This window comes from Psammomys obesus, unplaced genomic scaffold (genome assembly GCF_907164565.1).
Source record: "Psammomys obesus unplaced genomic scaffold, mPsaObe1.curated_primary_1811, whole genome shotgun sequence".
Taxonomy (NCBI): domain Eukaryota; kingdom Metazoa; phylum Chordata; class Mammalia; order Rodentia; family Muridae; genus Psammomys; species Psammomys obesus.
Window position 1 is genome coordinate 15,717,723 of NW_026596034.1, and position 6,000 is coordinate 15,723,722.

The 6,000-nt window shown below is 47.6% G+C and overlaps 1 protein-coding gene across 4 annotated transcripts in view; it reads right to left on the reverse strand.

Moving 5' to 3' along the window:
* Positions 1-5,305, reverse strand: part of Cdh8 (cadherin 8) — a 425,418-nt gene extending 420,113 nt beyond the window's left edge. For 2 of the 4 annotated variants that reach the window (XM_055621034.1, XM_055621033.1), the window contains exon 1: positions 4,910-5,305. The gene's annotated coding sequence lies outside the window, so the exon portion shown is untranslated. The remainder of the gene's footprint in view (positions 1-4,909) is intronic. The other 2 variants (XM_055621036.1, XM_055621035.1) reach the window with 2 other exon arrangements.
* Between the last annotated feature and the right edge of the window lie 695 nt (positions 5,306-6,000).

Sequence of the window (6,000 nt, forward strand, 5' to 3'; positions counted from 1 at the left end):
TAAAAGCATTCTGTGATGCAAATTTAGTCTTGGTTGTTCTTTCAGTTATACCACACTGAATTTAATAACATTTTATATTCTTCTATTATTTAAAATTATTTTGGATAAATAAAAAACCTGATCTGTACAACAGGAATGAAATTGTTTTTAAAAGGGAAAAGCTGTGATTCAAAATACACTTAAAAAGACTTATAAAATTTCTGTAGAAACAATTGTAGTAGCTACATCCTGGAATTACACTTTACATATGATTGTTTCCCCCCCAGACTCTTAATGAAAATGCTTAGGAAAAGTAGGGAGTAGAGTAGTTGGTAATTTCTTAATGCATTAAGTGAATGTTTACTGGGCACTAACTCTGTACTTGGCCCAGGACCAACCACTGTCAGCATTCAAAATGGTCTTTAGCAATAGAGATGGGATAGGAAAATGCTTGAAGGCTATAAAAGCAAGGTTTTTTTTTTTTTCTTATGACACTTTCCTTGAAAGATACATAAAATCACACCTATACATTCTACCTACAAGCAGAACTTTAAAAAATAGACATTTACAGGAAAGAAGGTGAGTGATGTTTATGATAGAGACTAACACATGACATTTAAAACACATGAAAATAAAAGCTTGGGATATGATAGAAAAGGAAACAGTATTGGTACCAGTGCTATTTTGTGAAGTGGCAATGGAGGTTTAGTCAGTGGCAACATATGGGAGAAGAAGCTAAATGGCATCCCTTGAACTCATTTCTTTTCTGACCTTTTGAAGTTACTAGGTTCAGCTAATTTTCTGCTCATGGTTACATCTGAAGTGGGTCCCGTAGACAGGAACACACAGTTCAGCACAAATAAATGGTGAAGCTCAACTCTCAAGGAGAATGAAAGGAGACAGTACTAAAATCCATTTGGATAATTAAGTCGTGCTAAATCAGATGGTGGCCTTTGCCCATCAAAAGCAAAGTATTGTTCCAGGGCATAATTACAAAAAAGATTCTAGGTGAAATCCCCATAGTGTCCTAAATGGCCCGCATAAAATATTGCTTAAAAGACTGTCCATGATACAAATCTGGAAAACCAACTGCACAAATGATAGGACTTAGAGTCAGATTAAATGACAAGGGAAACATGATTAAGTTCCACTACTTCTACCAGGTAATTGTGTAGGCACGCTTTTGATGAGCTATCTGGCCATGCATTGCCTATGTAATTGTATGTTTTTGAATAACACACAAGAAAGGATTATAAGGATGTGCCTTAGTTTCTGACTGAAGCCTGCAGTAAACATGTACTGCTCCAAAATAAAGAGCTGTTCCCTGAAATAATGAGCAAAGTTGGTTCCATTTCATCCATGAATCCATGGTCAGTGGTGCTGAACACAAGAGGCAAAAGGAAAACCTGTCCTCTTTTTTTCTCCTCTCTGAATAACTTTGTAACAAATATAAAATTATGGAAACAACTACTAGCAGTACCCCTGGGCACATTTTTTTTTAAAGAAATCCTTGCGATTTTAATCTGTGCCTACACTCAGAAGATTGCTCTGATTGCGCTTCTCTCTTCGCTTGTCAAGCACCAAACCTTGCACCTAGACCAGCAAACTGGTAAGAAGTAAAAAGCGAATGCCAGTTTAACTTACAGATAGCTTATGGTTTTGCATATAAATTTCGCTCAATCTGGGAAGTTGATGAAGCCATAATAAACTCGATTTTGAGCAAAAGAATACTCACTTTTGCCCTCGTAAACACTAATTTGCTAATTGTGAGAAAGTCTTCTGAACCGCTGGTGGAGTGTGGACTCTACCTTTTAATATATGTGTGTTCTTTCTCCTCTGATAAGCAATGAACAAAACCTAGAAAACAAAGCCGGAAGTTACAGTTTCTTGAACAGAACTGATGTTTACTCCTTGTTCGGAGCTTCCTTGATTTCTTCCAACAGTCTGATCTGCTAGGCTGCCACAGAGCAACAGAGCTAAAGCATCTGTCTAGTTTTCTGGAACTAGGATGAGATGAGTACGTTCACGTAAGAGTCTTTACAAATACTTTCTCCAGGGGTCTCACATCCTCCCAAGTGGTTTTAGCAGTGCTTTGTTCTTTTGGGAGTTTTGACATGGCTGATGCTACAACGGTCCATATGGGTGATGACCACAGTGACTAGTTGCAGGAGATGAATGATGCCTCGACTGCTGTGTTATAAAACACTTAGTGCAGGGTACAGACATCCTTTCTTTTACAGCTGATATGCATACATCAGGTACGGCAGGGGCTACTCTAAAATGGTCTGCTACATCCAAGCAGCTTCACAAACTTAAGAAATGCACCCTGAATACCAAAAGTGCAGTCTAGAAGTACTACGTTTTAGAGTGCAGAGATTTAGCCATTTAAAGTCTGGAGCGCTTCTAGAGACCGTAAAAGATAAAGCAGAATCACTGTTGTTTTTGTTTGTTTGTTTGTTTTTTTAATAACGATAAGAATTAGAGATGTACAGGAATTCAGGGTGATATTAAAAGTTCGATAGACAGAATTATAATACAGGTCTCAGAAACAGTAGCCAGTGCCTCTTCCAATGTGTAACGGAGAGCACTTGACCTCACTGTCGTCTTTAGGGCAGAATAAGACTGCCTGGAGCAATACAGAATGAAGCCATCCTGGAGGTGGCAGAAAGGATCCTCTATTTTCAGGAGGGATTTTCCCTAACTCCTCACCCTCTTCTGAGGCCAGAGAAAGAAAGAATAAAAAGAGAGAAATGTATATATCAAAGATGATTTAAAGTCCCCCGAGACAAGGAGTTTTTAGTCTGCTAAAGCTGACTTAGAGAATGCTGCTTTCTCCTTTATTATTTAATTAGGGGGCTCGTCCTAGAATTTCAACCTCGGAGGAAAGTGTGTAAACCTGTGTGTGCACAACGCGATCATGGAGGGCTCTATTTGATGGGGAAAAAAAATGTAACCCTCAGAAACAACCTTCAAAGATGCAAGTCTTCCCAGTAACCCCAGAAACCCCTGCACACACATACAACATCCCCCGCTCCCGCCACACACACAAGCACCACCCCCCCCGCCACACACACAAGTCTCCCCCTCCCACACACACACACACTACAGACAAAATCTCTGCAAAAACCGGACGCAGGCTGATGAAAGGCAGGCGGTAGCCAGTGAGAAATTTCAGTGGTGTTTAGCAGGAAAGACAGGGCTCATTTTGCATGCAGTGAAGTACAGCAGCGAGACTGAACGGATGGAAAATCCCACTTTCAAATCTTACATAAATATCTCTTTCTCACATATAGTTTTCCAGTTGAAATGCTCAGATAATGAAGGCAGAGGTGACAGCTTAGCGAGGGCTTTTAAGCATCCAGATGGCTGTCGGAGTGTTACAAAGAGGAGAGGAATGTCAAAAAAGAAACGGTCCCAGCCAACCCCAGTGCCTCTTCACGCCTCGTGATGGTCCCTGATGCGAGAGGGTACCGCTCTTGCATACTACCTCAGACTTCTGCCCGTTCCCGCAAACACAGCGAAGACGGTTAACAGAAAAGAGCTGCTGGTCTGGTTAGCAGTTGCAGACGCAGAGAGATTGCTGGGATCATGACCCTAAGGAGGAGACTGCCTGCCACCCTCAGAAACCGTGGCAAAGTTGAAAGGGCCTCTTCTCCCTCCTGGTTGCTTGGTTATCAGCGCTGCCGTTTAATTGGAACTGAAGTAAGCATCTGCCAGCCTTATTTTCCATTTCGGACTAATACTGTGCGTTTACAACAATAAACAATTAATGTTGTTTGACCACTTAACGTTTATCAATCCGAGCTAACAGCTGCCATCTCCGCTCAGGAGGCTAACAGGCTAGTCATTGACATGTCTCGGGCTTCATGCCTTAGGGCAAGAGGCCACCACCATCACAAAACTTTGAGATTTTTGCAAAATCGGGCAAGGGGAGGCTTTAGTCTTTCTCGGGAAGGAAAAAAAATAACGGAGGAATTGTTGGATACCTGTTGGCATCAGCATTGGCGGCAGCGCGTTTACAAGGTTTGCCAGGCTTGGCTGGAGCCGTGGGAAACCGGGATGGGTCCCTTATGAACCTGTTACCAAGCCCGCAGAACACAGCCAGAAGTCCCCCTCGCCTCCTTTCTGGCAGGGGTGCGGCTGGACCTCCAAGCTTGGCGAATGCTAAGCAGCAAGATCTTTCCGCACCATGGGCTCTGAGAGAGGGAGAAGTCATCGGGTGCTTACGGAAGCTGCGGGTGCCGGCTCCCGGCCACTGACCGGACTGACCCAGGGTCCTCCCGCTGGTTGGTGCGGAGCAGAGCCTTAGTGACTGCAGAGTGTCTAGGTGGCCCCGGAGCTCCGCAAGTTTGCAGCTGGCACCGCGCCCCCCAGGCTGATACAGACACTTGTGGGAAATTCTGGCGCTGGGGCTTTCGCAGCAGAGTAGTAGCCCTCCGTCCCACCGAGGGGGTCGCCCTCCTGCGACTAAGAGGTGGGGGCATGCAGAAAACAAGGAGCCAGCCTCTCTGGCCCCTCAGCCTGCTTTCCGTTCGGGCTCGCAGCCTCCTCGGTGCAGGCGGCTAGCGTTCCCGTCTCACCGCACCGACCCCGCAGTGAGGGCGCGCGGTTGCAGCAGCGCCTGCCTGCGTCTCCTGGGCGAAACCTCCAAGCAAGAGGATGACAGGGAAACTGGAGGAGGGCAGCTTGGGGCTCCAAACTCCTCTCTCTATCTGCTCGGAGAGCAAATTGCAAAACCCTTTAAGCAGAACGAGACCCCATCAGCCACAGATGCTGCTAAAAGAGACCCGGCTCGGCTGGTACGGGTACGGGTGCTAGCATCCCTCACCCACCAGGTGCGTAAGGTGTCCGAGGGCGCGTGGGAATTCCTAAAGGGAGCAAGCCCCTCGGCTCTTGCCCTCCTAGAGGCGTAATAGGGGATAGTACTTACTCAGGTCCGGCTCCGGGATGAAGAAAAGCCTCAAGCCTCCGGGTTCATAAATGGCTGGAGGAACTGGGGGACAGTTCCCGAGGGCGCCGAATGTCCACGGATCCCCGAGCGCCGGGTACTCTTCTCCGGATCGCGTTCATGCCTTTCGGAGCTGAGGAGCCTGGTGCGGAGATGCGAAGCCGGCGCTCTGGGCTGGGGTGTTCGCAGCCCAAAAGTACAGCTGGTGGGTTGACGCTCCGGTCTATGCCCAAAGAGGCGGCGGCGGAGCTTCGAGGAGGCAGGGAGATTCCAAATCCATCCACTAATTCTGGGCCGAGCGCTCCGGCATGCAAGCCCGCCTGCCTGCCAAATGTAACTGTGAAGTGATGTGGAAAAGTGAGCCGGGTGCCTCCCCTGACGGATCTCATTGGGCAGAGCTCAGAGGCAGGTCTACCACTTGGAAATTCATGTAAGCAGTCCCCCACCCCACCCCCCTCTCTGCCTGGCCCCTGCGCTCTCCCGCGCTCGGTCTCCACTCCCTTTCCTCCTACCAAGAGTGCGCACAACTTTTCGCTGGTCGCTCGCGAGCACGCCCCGCGCGCCTCCGCCGCGGGAGTCACCGGTGAAGATGAGCCCTGCCACGCTTAGCGCTCAGCCTGCCGCGCGGCCCAGCGTTTGGATAAAGACTGCTGGCAGATGAGAAAAGGATGCGCAGGAGGTACCCGCCAGCTTTCTCTCTGTAGGTCTCACCTGAGCCCCGAGGCGAGTTTATCTTGAAAAGCTTCTCAGACACCCAAAGCTTGTTTCTGTGGAGGGCGAGGATACTGCAGAGCGTGGGCCATTCACCTTTTCCCTCATTCTGAAAACGTCTTGCCTAAGAAATCGCACGTTTGCAAGACCACTGCCTTCTAAAACTCTTGTGTTACTGGTTTCTTGGTGGTGGGTCGCGATGCCCGAGGGGGGCACGTTCCTGATGTCCTAGTGTTTCTACCCCTTTGGGAAGGTGGAATAAGGGATATCAGAGGCAGTCAAGAGGGACTTGCAGTTTAGTGAGTGGGCGGAATATGAGCAGAACTTGTTGTGGCCATAAGGGGAGGGTCTGGCAAGCTTAA